This window comes from Pseudopipra pipra, chromosome 2, assembly GCF_036250125.1.
Source record: "Pseudopipra pipra isolate bDixPip1 chromosome 2, bDixPip1.hap1, whole genome shotgun sequence".
Taxonomy (NCBI): Eukaryota; Metazoa; Chordata; class Aves; order Passeriformes; family Pipridae; genus Pseudopipra; species Pseudopipra pipra.
Window position 1 is genome coordinate 85,538,511 of NC_087550.1, and position 14,880 is coordinate 85,553,390.

The window sequence follows — 14,880 nt, forward strand, 5'->3', positions numbered from 1 at the left end:
TATTTCAGTTGCTTTTAAGTGCAGTGGTGTAGTCATACAGCTATGCAGCCTTATAAAAAAATAAAAGCGGTCTCCATTTAAGAGAATAAAGGTTGGGAATGCCAGCTTTGTTAATTAATTGAAGTTAATTATGAGGAACATTTACGATTTAAAAGTGCTAATTCAAAGAATGGTAAGTGACAGCCACATAGCAGATAGTGTGTTGTTACAGATGAAGCATTAGAATAGGATTTGGGCTATCTGAATGCCATCACCTTTTCTTTTATACTGAATTACTGCATGGCCTGGGACCAGTCTGAGCCTCTCAGCATTTGTTTGTGTTGATCTTGATTGGGAATACTACTGTAATGAATAAAATACAGACAAATACATAGCTTTTTGCAAAAATTGAAAAGAGTATTATCATTAAAAGGACACAACACAAATATCCAGGTTTCAGGATAAATTGGAAATTCAGTGCTCCTCTAGCCACACCATCTGCTCAGGCCTACAGGCAGAGCTTGACTGGTGTAGTATCTAGAGATAAAACAATTTGCAGCACAGGGGAATAAAAGTATCTCTGCAGCGGACAGATTAAGCTGTGGGTTTTTTTTTTTCATTCTAATCTGTTAATCATGCACAGGGCTTAAGTATAGCTCAAGGCACACCAGACCTTGAATCATTTAATTTTGTGCTATTTATTGAACTGGATTTAATTTGAAGATATGCTGCTACCTGCTGCTCACCAGTTCTTAAAAAAAATAAATGTCTATAATGAGATTTCTGCCATGAATCAGGGACTGTGTGTTTAAAATGGGTCACAGGGCTGGCTCTTCCAGGCTCCTGTGGCAGCAGCTGCACTTACAACAGTCATGCAGGCTAACCTTTGCAGGATTCACTTGAGGGGCAAATCTGGGGGCACTCCATTTAAAGTACCTACCATCCTTGTTTTTTTATTTTTCATTTGCTCAAAGCAACTGCAGGCAGCACAGAAAGCAGAGAGTAAAAAATTAAAAGAGTGAGTAATGTATGGAAGTGAGGGAATGGAGTAGTAAGTCTGAGCTCAGCCAGGAGGAAGCTGGTGGCTGTGCAAGCCCAGGAGAGAGTCCACAACAATTCCTGGGGAGAAGGGGACAGGCCCCACTTCCAGAAGATGAAGAGGGTTGAGATGCTGAGAATGCATAAATGTGGCCTAGCACCCATAATGCTCGTAATTGCTGACAGCATTACAGCAAATCCCAGAGGGAAAGAAACGACCAAACATGTAGATATGCTTTGGGATGAGATGGAAAACCAACTAAATAATGGAGACCCTAAAAGTGTGCTGAAACAAAGCATCTGTTAATTTCAAAATTTTTACTTTTATAGTTTCTGGGCTGTGAGCTCCTCCTGCAATGCTTTTACCAGCAAAGATTTTCTTGAGTTTTTTTTTCCTCACTGTATATGAGTGATTTTAGAGTTGAGAGCACCAAACATCAGAAGATTCACTGGACAAACCTGGAGACACTGTGCTTGTTCAGGGCAGGATCAGATAGTCTGGAGTCATTGCAAGATATGGGACAGTGTACTTCAAAGTGACTGCTGATGTTTTGCACAGAAGTGCCCATTTATAAGACTTACTCCTGGTTCACATCAGTCATGCTGTGACATCTGCTTCTGCTCCTTAACTCATCCCACACATGGGATTTGGAAATGCTGACTGCTCCTTCAGTGATTGTTGGCTGTCATGAACATGGCATGTTCCTTTGGCTCAGAACTTGAGGAAATATTTCTGTGAGGAACTAAAAAATTAAGCAGGACTATCCTAAAATATTAAAGTAAATACACCTGTTAGATCGTCTACTTTCTTGTCACATAAGCCAATTTGCTTCATTTAGCACAGTAAAATATACAGGTATTACCTTCCATGATTACCTGATTTCAAACTGGATAGCAAAATGGAGAATCAGATCCCTTGTGAACTGACTATATTAGGAAAGCAATAACAAGGTTGAATATAAAATTGCCAATACCAACCTACGGCATCCATCTTTCTCTCTCTACCTGTTTTGGAGTCAGACAAGGAGTAGTTTCAATAGTCAACAAGAATGTTGATGTTTGGTTTTCCTTCTCTTTCTGTCTTCAATTTTCTCTCAGTCATTTTTCTGGCTTGGTTTACAAAATTTATTTCCTTAGTAAATGTACATTTTTGATATATGAATTGGAAAGGAATGCTGGGTTGAATCTGCATTACCCTGTCTGAACTAGTTCACGTTTTATAAGTGTTTTGAAAACACAACTAAGTGATGATGGCAGACTTTTCCCATGCATCTTCCAGTGTTTGCTTACTAGGAGTCCTTAAAGAAATCAAAAGGGCCTCTGTGTATTGTCCATATACAGCACAAGCCAAGAAATCTCTTGGGGGGCAAAGTGGAAATGGGATCCTATCACACTTCAGGTATATCTATTCCTACTTACACTCATAAGTTAGGCATACCTTCAGTAATTTACTTGCCTCTTCCAGCCAAGTCACTTTTTTCTGACTGATGAAGAACAGAGTGCAGTGCTTCTTCCTTTCTCATCACCCTTTAAATAAGAGCAATCTGTTTCAATTTGTATGTCCTTGAAAGAACTTAATTTGCTAAATACACTGAGCAATATCCCCATCCCAGATGCAGCTTGTGCACTTAACCTGAAAAATTGCTCTCTGGCAAGAGAGAGCATATTTCCTGTTCATGTGAGGAAGTGTCCAGTATTTTTAACTGTAAGTGTCCCACTGGGTTCATACCCTTACTCTGGAGGATGCAAGATTCTCTTCCTGCCCTCAGGCAGGCTCTCTCTGACTCCTGCCTACACAGAGAGCAGATCCAATATGAGAGATGCATGTCTGGGCCTGTGCAGCGCGGGCTGGGCTCTGCTGGTTTGTGCTGGAGACCCACTTTCAATAAAGCAAAGCACTCCTCAGCCACTCCCTGCTTCACCCTTGCCCCTGCTTTTGTGTTGTTGTAGCATTAACTTTATTGTGTTTTGTACACAAGAATTCAATTTCTGCATTTGTTTAAATGACCAACTCCAGGTTTTTTCATAAGAACTTTTTCAAGTTTTGAGTACCTGGAAAAACTTGTATTTACCCTCAGGTATCAAGTCATTATATTTCTCAGTGGTGAGCTTCCTTATCTTAGTTCTATGATTCTCAGAAGGTGCCCCAATTTATTGCCATCTGCTTCTTGGTCAACAACTTCATTGCATTGCTGACTAATTTTCTTGATTTTCTTGCTCTTTGTTACCAACACTTTTCCTCTTTTTTTTTTTCTTTTGTGTGTTGACATTTCATGTTTTATCTAGCCACTATTAGGCTGGATTCTCTCCTAGTTTGACTTGCTTAGAAGGCAATGCTTCTTTCACAGCTTCTAGCACAACTTCCTTTCAGAAAGTAGCAGGACAGAGTCTAATTTAAGCATGTGTGACTTAATACATAGGTGCGAATTAGTGGATGTTTGTTATATTGGTCTCCTCTGAAGTCAGGCCACCTGAGCTATTGCCAGCTCCTGCTGAAAGTATTTACCAAGCCATGTGACAGTTGCTACATGACCAGATGAAAAGTAATATAAATTAAGAAACTAGCAAGTAGATACAGAAAACAAACAAACAGTAACAGAGCGACCACAAACTTTATTGGCTCGCTGTGTTTGCGGTGATTCCCCAAGTCCTCTCCTTATTTTGTTCAGGCAAGAGCTGCCAGAACATGTCTGCAGCTGGCTGGAGTCACGAGCTGATTCCCTTGACAAGCTGTATGCCCTGGCACTATCCCCCAAGCTACAGCTTGCTGTTTACAAGCAAAGCTTTTCTGATGAATTTCTTTGGCACACTGGCAATTCAGCTGAATATAAACACACTTCTGGAGACATCCTGTATCCCACAGTCATGACACTTCAGTTCTAAACACAGTCCTAATTTATGACTCCTCAGTTTGTGAAACACCATTTTAGATAGCATTAGCTTGTGATCTGCCGTGGGTCTTTGTAGAGCCTGGGCTGGTCACCTGGCCTGCCCTCTGTTAGTATCAGCTTACCAATAGACAGGTCAATTACCTCGTGCAAATGTCTCCCTTATGACAAAGAGCTTAATTAGGACTTGAATTTATGAGACTCTGGGCACATAAAGTTTCTATATTGCAGGCCTCAACAGCTACTTATTTTACAACCGTTCCAATGCGAACAAGAAATATAGCTCATAACTAGCTTTAGACAACGAGTAACTATGATAAGTTGGGGAGTCCTCTGAGTGTAGCTTGTAGGTTCCTGTTTTTGCTGACAGAAAGATGACAAGTTTGAAGGCGCTGGTGAATTTGGAAGTGACAAAATGAGGTGCTCTTCCTTAAAAGGATTAGAGTGTCATCCCAGTGTTATGAAGCAGAACTAAGCCCAATGAAATTACCCAGGTGTGCCAGCCTCAGAAGGAAATTCATGCATATGCAACCAGGCAGGGCAGGAATGACTTGTCTTCAGACATGTTAAGTACTCGTATGCCTTATGGGACCTATAGGAGTACAAGTTACTAATGTATACCTGATCATAAGAACAACCTGCAATATACTCTAGAACCTGCAAACCTTTTACAGCTTTTCTGCTGTTCATGGCAGAGAAAAAGTTGTTTCAAAATTCTCAGGATACATCACGGCAAACAATGGCAATGCCAGCCAGCTTACAACCTTTCTCTGGAACCTTGCAGAACTAAACATTCGCTCCCCCAAAGCCCTTAATTCTCAGAAGTCCTCCACCCATAAGCATGCTAAGACAGAAACTGAGCAAGTGAATTTTTATTATATAAAAATAATCACAGCTAGAAAAATTTCGCACAAAAAATAGCAGAAAAAAAGTACAGATTAACTTTGACAGAAGCTCATCCATATCCAACTCCTTTTCTGTGATTTCCAGATGGCATCCATATTATCACTTGTTATGGAAGTCATGTTGATGGTGTCCTAAATCTGTCTTTCAATTGTCTTGCTGTGCTTGATGCTGATGTGGGCTTGTCCTACTTAGAATTCTTGACGTTGTGAGAAGTGTCTTCTCTGAGGATTTTCTAGGAGCATTTACTTTGGAATAAGTCAACCTTTTTTAATAGACACCCTAGAGGTTTTCCATGTCCCCTCACCAAAAAGCTATGAAATCTGCACTGAAAGCATGTATTTCTGAGAGAGATGTTCTTAATTTATGAAGGTGGTTTGTTGCTTAGATATACACTGTTCGTTGTCTAGATAGATAAGTGAAACTATTTTCTTCTTATTCTTCCTGTAATACTTCTCTCTCTGTGCTTTCAGGTGTTTTGGAATGCATATAGCAATATATTTTGAGTTCTTTACTTGAAGAAGAAATGTCTTTTGCACTGAGTAATATATCTTTAACAGATATGGGCATTCATAATAATGAAGATAATCCAAAGAAATCCAGCTCCTCGCTATAGTCACCCTCTTCATGGCTAGGAGTGCAGAAATAATACTGTAGTTAGGGTGAGGTGTGTCATACTTCTAATTTTGGAAAAGTGAGCAGTGGCAAGTACCAAGCTCTGTGAGTACAGCTTGTGTCCAAGCTAGGAAGTCCTACCAGCAATTAAACTGCCACACAGAGCTCACTACCTTAGTCCATACGGAGGCAGTCCATAAGTGGAATGGAATTATGGATGTCATCTCTATGAAGATGCACTTTAGAGTTGTACTTCTGGGCTCCTTAGTGCAGCTGCAGGTCTAGACAATACCTGCATGAGCTAGATCTAGAAACCTATTTGAACCAGACAGGTTCAGGTTACTCACTCAGGTTCAGAGTCATGGTAAAATGTCTATTTTGTCTCTGGACTTGGATCCCCAAAGCAGCGTAGCTACATTCATGCTACATGCTAAGGGTTGGACTTCATGATCTTGGAGGTCTTTTCCAACCTGGTTGATCCTATGATTCTATGATTCTAAGCAAGACATGCAAGAAACCAACCTGTATGTCCCTGCACCTGCAGCACTCCTGTGCCAGACCAGTAGAAAGTGGCAAGCAGACTATGCACCTTTCAGCCACTGCTGGTGGCAGGCTTAGCTGCTCGGTACAGAACTCAGGATATTTTTTGGGAACTGCTTGTCTCTTCAGTTCTTTTGCATTCATGAAGCTTGCTTCAGTCTTCTTCTGCTGCTTCCTGTTAAGCTGTTTTGCTGTTGCTGTTATTCTCCCCACTTTATCGGTAGTTCTCTCATGTTTTTACCTATTTTGCTTTTCACAGCTGCTGTTTTGAAACTGAAGCAGCTCTTCACATGCTGAAATATGTCTTTATGCTGAAACACTGAGTGTTTCTGTCTTTTACTGGTGGGCTAATGAAGAGGTGTCTGTTGGTCCTCTCCATTTCAGTGAGATTCCAGTGACATGCCAGTGTTACGACTATGTTTGGCAGCCAATAGGGAATGTACATTTGACAGTAATTGTTAGATTTTCCAGAAATGGCCTTCTGCAGCACACTCTGGACAGTTTCAAGGCATTTTACATGCAAGTAGAGTAAGTAGAGCTCTATGAACCAATTATTCACAGAGCAAAATCTGATTTAATCATTCACCGTTTTGATTAGACTCAGAACCAGTCCAAATATGCACAAGATTTTAATATAATTGTAATTTTGCATTAAAATTGCTACCTAGGCACTATATGTCATCTATAAAGACCTCAAGGAACACATGCTGTAGCAAGCTATCAAAAGAACCTTCACCTTTACTGTTTTTAAAATAAGTTTTCAATACCATATGTTTGCTTTTTATTTTTTCTGGTCTACAAATAAACTTCAGTAGTTCTTTCACTGAGTTGTTCTCCCTGAGTCAATGCTTGCTCTGCTTCCAACATCACTGAGACAGCACTGCCAGATTTCTGTCACGAAAATTCTGGAAATTAACAACAGTGATTTTTGATGTATAATTTGCTCAGACTGGACCACCTGCTAATAGTAATTTTAAGGATATTAAAAGTTCTCTTTTTACCAGACATTTTGCCAGTTTCTCACCTTAATTTCACATTTTCATTTCAATTTTCATTACTGGTGTGATCTACAGGACTTTTCAGGACCTGGCTTTCTTACATGCTTTGCAAAAGGCCACTGCATTCTTCAGATTAAGTTGATTTCTTGTTGAGGCCACCTTGGCTCCCAGTATTTTTTTAAGCAGTGAGACTTGTTTTATGCAATGGGAAATCCTCTGAGCATGGAGGTGGTATTACATCTTCCCTAGCCACAGAGCTACCTGGGGTTTATCACTTGGGAATGACCTGCTAAAAAACCATTATTATCCATTCCCAAATCCTTCCTCCTTGATTGTGTCTTTTTTGGGAATGCTCTGAAAAGTCATGGTGGGCGAATTCTGGTTAGTCTCATAACTCTCATGGAAAATTGTATAAGTAACCACATAAACAATCCTCCCCTGCTGCTCCCCAAATGTACATACTTGTGGTATCTCAGTCATAGATCAGCTGGATTTTGCTGGGTTTAGCTGGGACATGGTTAGTTTGCTTCAGAGCAGCTAGTTTGGGGCTGTGTTTTGGATTTGTGCTGAAAACAGTGTTGATTACTCGTGGATGTTTTCATTATCACTGAGCAGTGCTTACACAGAGCCAAGGCCTCTTCTGCCTTGCCCCCCACACTGCCAGCGAGGAGTATGAGAGTGCACAAGGAGTTGGGAGGGAACAGAGCCAGAACAGCTCACCCCAGCTGACCACTGGGATATCCCATACTATATGAAGTCATGCTCAGCATATAAAGCTGGGGTAAGAAGAAGAAAAGGGGATTCTTTGCAGTGGCAGTGTTTGTCATCCTGAGTCACTGCTATGTGTGGTGGACTCCAGTTTTCCTGAAGGTGGCTGAACACCTGCCTGATGATAGGAAGCAGTGAATGAATTCCTTGTTTTGCTTTGCTTGCATGTGTGGACTTTGCTTTACTTATTAAACTGTCTTCATCTCAACCCACGAGTTTTCTCACTTTATTCTCTTCCAATTCTCTCCCCCATTCCACCACGGGAAAGTGAGTGAGCTGCTAAGTGGAGCTTAGCTGCTGGGTAGAGTTAAATCATGACATAGATGAAGATTCCTAGTTCTCTGATCACCTAGATAAAAGAGCTAGTGAAACCTTCATAATTTATAGAGTTTATGCTAGCTTAGCTTCTCCAGAGGGGTGTATTTGCTAAATTCAGCAAAATGTGTAAGCCAGCTGTATTGCAAGGCATAAAGCAAATGCTAATTTTCCTGTAAAACTGCGGTCATGATCTAATGGAAACAGTGTTTTTTCTATAGTGATGTTCACAAGCTGTGGGACTAAACTGCATGCAGGCACAATTTCATCCCCACTGAGGCAAAAGGTTTGTGCAATATGTAAGTGTGGGATTTGAAACAGATTATTTGATTTTAAAAGGAAAACTCATGAAGGATCTTAGTCTCCAGCACAGTTCTTTGTACAAAAAAGAAAGTACAGAGTTCTGCTTTCTTGAACATACAGAGAATCAAACAAATTGATACAGTTTTCATCACCAAACTCCTTCTCACCAAGCACCCCACAAATATAGTTTCTCAGGGTTGTATGGTTAAGTCTGCTTAGACTGCTTTGAGGTCTGCCTACCTTTTTCACCACCTGGACTCTCTCTCATCCTTCTAAAGGTCACTGGATCAAAACAGTTCTTAGAATGCCCATGGTAATTACTGAGAAACTTTTGAGCAGCTGTCATTTTTCTTTCTTTTAGACAAAGATATTACCAGTGTTTTGGGTAGAAAGTTGTCTTAATCTCTGCTACCAGCACAGATAAAGGAACTTGCAGTTTTCTTGCAATTATCTCAAATGAAAAATGAAGGTTGCTTCTAATTATTTCAGCCTGTTTTAATCCAGTTTGTAATCATATTAAATTACCAGGTTTCCTGCAATTTAGCCTATTATATATCAATTACATAATTTACTCTATGTTCAATAGAAATCTGCAACTCAAGGATAAGCTAAATTAACTCTCTTGTACCTAATTTTTTCTTGAATGGCATCCTTACACTGTTTCTTCTCTGCCTGGAAACCGGATTCAGTCCCAACTGCCGCCACTGGAGCCCCAGCTACACGCTGTAATTCCTTTACTCAGCTGAATAGAAAGAAATGCCCTTAACAACACTAATGTTGTCACAGCTCAGAATGGGAAAGCTCTCTGGTCTAATAGACAAAGCATTGCTCATTCCAGTGTAACACCTGAAATTATTTCAGATTTGCTGATTACTTGTACATCCAGGAGCTAGAAACAGCTTCCCTTAAGCATAATGCCTGGAAAGAATTGAGAACTATGTAGGCTTTTCTGGAGAGGTAGAAAGAGATGTTTTCCAAAAAGCACCCCTTGGAAACCTCTGAGGGCTGTTGAAGTAAACAGAACTGGGTATTATTTCATTCCCCTTTGCATGGTTGCAGATGACTGCAGAAGGTAGAAGGCAGTAGAAAATCAGGACCAGGTGACTGAGGTGTGTTTGGGTACTAGCACCACTGCTGCTTATTTGTTTCAAATAGGACAAGGAGTGCTCACTAGTACCATAATATGAAATCCTAGCTCTTTTATTGATTCATATTAGATTCTTCAATGCAGACAGGTCCAGGAACAAACACATGCTTTTCATTTCTGACTGGGCAGTCTACTGTAACAGTGGCCAAGGACTTGACATCAGTGTGTCAGCTAACGTGAACGGTGAGGATCACAGAGCTATGGAATTTACAGGAGTTAAGGATCTCTCTGGAGCTCTTTTGTTCCCAGGTGAATGACTGGATGTTTTTTTCCTGCACGCCCCGGCATGATGTGCTGCAGTTCCAGCAGAGAAAGTATAGCTTATAATGACATGGAAAAAGCCTAGTGAATATGGAACAGTGCTAGAAGATAGGAAGGGGTCAGTCATGGATAGAGGTTATAATGGGTACAGAATCATAGGATGGCTGATGTTTGAAGGTACTTCGGCAGGTCAGCTGGTCCAACCCTGCTGCTCAAGCAGGGCCACCTAGAGGTAGTTTGCCAGGACCATGCCTGAATGACTTCTGAAGATCTCAAAGGATGGAGACTCCACCACCTCCCTGGGCAGACTGTGCCAATGGCTTGGTTGCCTTCACAGTAAAAAAGTGTTTCCTGGTGTTCAGAAGTAACCTCATGTGTTTCGGTTTGTCCCTGTTGCTTCTGGTCCTGGGCACTACTAAGCGGAGCCTGTCTCCATCTTCTTTACTTCCTCCATCAGGTACTTACCCACATTGCTAAAATCCCCCTGAAACTTCTCTTCTTCAGGCTAATCAGTCCAGCTACTCAGCTTTTCTTCATAGGAGAAATGCTCCTGTCCCTTGATCATCTTTGTGGCCCTTTGCTGGACTCTCTCCAGTGTGTCCATACTTTGCTCATACTGGGGAGTCCAGCACTGGACCCAGCACACCAGGTGCTCGGTAGAGGGGAAGGATCACCCCCCCAAACCTGCTGGTAACACTCCTCCTAATGCAGCCCAGGACACCCATTAACCTTTTCATGGCAAGGGCACATTGGTGGCTCATGTTCAACTTGGTACCCACCAGGACTCCCAGGGCTTATTCTGCAAAGCTGTTTTCTAGCTGGGCAGCCCCCAGCCTGTACTGGTGCCTGGGGTTGTTCCCCCCCTTCACACTAGCTGAATTTCAGGAGGTTCCTGTTATCCCATTTCTCTGGCTTGTTGAGGTCCCTCTGGATGGCATCATGTGTTTTTACTTGGAAGGGGTACAATAAAAGCAGAAAGCACCTTCTTTTTTTTTTTTTTCAGAAAAAATAAAGCAGCATATGGTAAAACTGTCTAAGGAAGTTTAATGGTGGGAAAAATGAAGGAAGTGGAATCGGAACATAAATGGTTGTGATAAGCTCCACAAGCTGAAACACTCACTAGCATTTGTGAAGGTCAAGCTCACTTCCCATGGAGGATTAAAAGAATGGTTTCTCAGCTTAATTTGCAAACAGGTAAGAAAACTTGCAGCCAGGGCAACTCTATTCACCTTTTGCAACTATATTACTGAAGGAAGATGTACTATATCCAATTAAAAAGTCAGAGTAAAGCATTGTTATTTCACCAAAGAGGAGAAGATCCAGTTTCACTAAGCTACAGCCTGACTGTTGAAATGCAACTATTCAGTAACACTAGAGATCATAGAATCATAGAATATCCTGAGTTGGAAAGGATCCACAAGGATCATCAAAATCCAACTTCTGGCCCTGCAGAGGACAGCCCCAAGAATCACACCATGTACTTAAGAGCATTGTCCAAACACTTCTTGAACTCTGGCAGACAATTCCATGTTCTAGCAATTTGCTGTTCATGGTGAGATAGTGATAGCTGTGATACAACCTATGACTGGGTCTTCCATAAAACCAAACAGCACAAGGTATTACAGCTCTACCCCTACTGCCCTCATGGGATGGATCACACAGACTTAAGCTGAACCTCATACCAAATCTTTATTGGTCTTGCACACAGTTAACAATACTCTTCACTAAAGCCCTGAAATGTCTATTTAAACACACATTCACCTAACAGGAAGTGTGAAACATTATAAAAAGCAGACTTAACATCAGTTTCAGCAGTTTTTTAAATCTGTCCTACATTATATTCAGTTGTGAAACTCCATCACATGAAGAATTGAGAGTGATGAGCTATAGTGCACTTCAAAAACTACTGTAGTAGAAAGTTATCAGATTACCTCCTTCCTGTTAAGGATGAAGACCAGGTACATCATCTTCCTGTTGCTTTTCAGAAGCAATTTTGTGTAAGTTCTGTTGTAAATTATGAGCTTATAGCCTCCTCTGGTATTCAGTCACCTGGATTAATTTTTGCATGATCATATAAAGGTAGGTCTTACTCTTTACTGATAGTTCAGCATACCAGTCTCATATATGCCAAAGCTGGTGTTAAGGGGAAGTTAAAGCTGCAACATTTTTATGATAAATAACAGTGTTCTGTAATCCCCTTCAGATAATTATTAAAAAATTCTTTCTATAGATACACAAAAAAAATTTAAAAAAAACTACCTTAAAATCTTAAGTACTTCTTTAAACACAGGGTTTTAAATATACTGTCCACCTGTTTTGTGGAATTTTCCCAATGCTTTGTTGATAACAGAGATGACTGATGAAAGTGATGGGAGACATGACTGGTCTCATGCACGAAGCATGACCCTCCAGTAGCTTGCTTGTTTAATGGTCCCCTGCAGCTTGATGTGTTTCACCCCAAGCATTCCTTCTCCTACCTTAGAATCCTGCTCAACAAATTGACTTATCAATTGGGATTGAAAAGTGGGCGAGTGGTGCTCAGAGCAGTTTCTCTAAAGGACACACAGTTCGGAAACAGATTTGCATTGTAATTCCTCCTCCAACAAGCAACTAGACACAGGTGTGTATATGACATTACAAAAAGGAACACATCTCCCAAATATGACCTAAGACTATGAGCAAGGAAGACTTTAGTTGAAATACATGTAGTTCATAGCAGTGTGACCTGGAAGGACAGATGGTCTGGAAGAGACAGTTACCACATGAAAATCAAGGAATATAAAGTAAACTATTAAGCTTCCTAGCATTAAATTTTACTTCAAAAACAGTTTAAACCTACTTTTAGAGAAGGTCTTCATGTCTTCGCCCCGTCCAGTACTCCTTCCCCCAGCTGAAATCAAATACCAAGCCTTGCTACTGTAAACTGGTAAAACAAAAATAGAAATTAGGCTTATGATGAGGGAAAAAAGGAAAACATTTGTAGCATTAAAGCCTTTTATGAGTAAGGCAGCACAGATGTTATACATTTGTCTCAGCCCTTGTATCCTGTTTTGAGAACCAGCCACAGATTTCTGATTCACCAGCTACAGAGGGTGTAGTTTCACTGCCCGGGGGTTTTCAGTGCCTGGAAGTGTGGTTCTTCCCTCACTTCTTGACACCTCCAAAGGAAAGGTTCAATGAATTGATCAGGGTTAAAACTCCTGGCAAAAGAGAAACAAGACTGTTTTTAATCTGATTTCTTTCACTGTGTTGCTCACTGCACAGCTGAGGGTGTGGTGTGAGGGGAAATGGACTCGTACGAGGCAGTCGGGAAGCAGGAAACCTTTCAGACAGTGCTGTTGTTAAAGCCCATGTTTCAAGATACTCAGCTTGTCACGAGACAGCTGTTAAGATGTGGAATCTTTCTCATTGCAAAAATCTCTCTTTATTTTCTTCTGATGGGATGCTGAAATAGGTGGCTGCCAGACTCCTTTCATCACAAAGAGCCCAGGTGACACACACATGCTCTTGTTGTGTTGCAAAGCCTGGAACTTCCCCTCTGAACTGAAATCGAAGTGGTAGCTGAGGTATGCTTAAATATATAGGAGTTGGGTGATAACCACAGTTACTTTGTATAAAGAACACTTGAAGTCTTAGTATATAAAAATTTTGTTTAAATGCAACCACTGTATTCCAACTATTAATTACTGTTGGACAGACCATTGGAGTGTCTACTGACTGTGCAGACCTTCAGTTAACACCTAGGACAACAAAATATGGCTCAAAACACTGGCTACATCAACTAAAAAGTAAAAAAAAAAAGACTGCTGCTAATCTAAAGTAGAAAACACAGACAACATGAAGAGAAGATTTAGGAACACCAGTAAAGTTTTATAGATTTTTCCTCTGAATGCTTTTTAAGTTAAGTCTTTTTAAGAAAGGCCCTGGAGCAGAGCCCCTCTGACCTCATGTTCATGCTGAGCATCCTGCCTGCAGGTGCAGAGGCTACCACTTGCAGTTCTGCATCTCAACCCTAAGGTAAGATGTAGCCTACCTGGGTAAAAACCTATTAGTGTTTCTTAATATGCCATAACTTATAAGAATTTCAATGTAATTTTATACTAACCACTATATTTTTACATAATTATTCACATTATATTGGTACACTAAGTATATTTTAGCTTCAAAACGGCACTTCTGAGGCCTTCTTCCTACCACACCTCCTGGTCTATTGGCTACTCCTTTCATTGTTCCAATATATTCCTTAATGGAGAAGAGGAATAAAAAAATTTGGTGGGGTGGATTACAACCCAATCATCATCATGGCTAGGCTTATGTTGATGAGATCAAGCAGGACAAAGCCCAACAATGAAGGACAGGACAACTGCAGCAATGCAGAGATTGTTTCAGGAATTGGTCAATAATATCATTTCCCACCAACCCGGTTAGTTTCTTTCCAGAAGGAATCTCATGGCCAGGCTGTTGTCCTTGCAGCCCTATAACACCACATGGAGGGACAGAAGTGTTTCAAGCTGCTTAGCAAAGGTTTGACGTGGAACTGAGACAAACTGGTTTCCCACTGCACTCTTGACTGGATGCTCAGGTCCTGTGTGCTGAATATACACTAATGGTGGCTTATCCAGCTGTGCAAAAGCAGGAATTCAGCCAGGGAGGAACACACAAGCCCTTATTTGGATGGGTGATTGTCCTTTAAACATTAATAGTCTTCAGTTGTGCCGGGGAGGTTTAGGTTGGACATAAGGAGGAATTTCTTCACGTAAGAATGGAATGGGTTACCCAGGGAGGTGGTGGAGTTGCCGTCTCTGGAGGTGTTTAAGGAAAAACTGGGCGTGCACTTAGTGCCTTGGTGGTGTTCGGTCATAGGTTGGACTCCATGATTTCAGAGGTCTTTTCCAATCTAATTGATTCTGTGATCTGTCAGTAATTGCCAATTACTGATCCCGAGTGATCCCGCCTCTGTAGGGACGTTTCGGAAGACAAGTGGCATTGCCGTGACAGGGGGATGCCGCAGCAGTGGGGCTGGATCGCCGGTGCCTCTCCAGGCGAGGGAGGGTCCCGCAGCGCCCCTCACACCGTTTCCCAGCACCGAGCCGGAGGATGCGGGCAGCGCCCACCCTTCTCCTCT

At 41.2% G+C, this 14,880-nt stretch overlaps 1 long non-coding RNA gene across 4 annotated transcripts in view; it reads right to left on the reverse strand.

Annotated features, from left to right (window-relative positions):
* The window catches only part of LOC135409991 (uncharacterized), a 38,281-nt gene extending 23,406 nt beyond the window's left edge, over positions 1-14,875 (reverse strand). Inside the window, exons 1-3 of one of the 4 annotated variants that reach the window (XR_010428462.1) lie at positions 14,176-14,872; positions 12,595-12,678; positions 2,201-2,544 (exon numbers count right to left, since the gene is read on the reverse strand). This is a non-coding gene — a long non-coding RNA (uncharacterized LOC135409991). Of the gene's footprint in view, positions 1-2,200; positions 2,545-4,762; positions 12,679-14,175 lie in introns of those variants that run through there. The other 3 variants (XR_010428463.1, XR_010428464.1, XR_010428461.1) reach the window with 3 other exon arrangements.
* Positions 14,876-14,880: the final 5 nt, after the last annotated feature.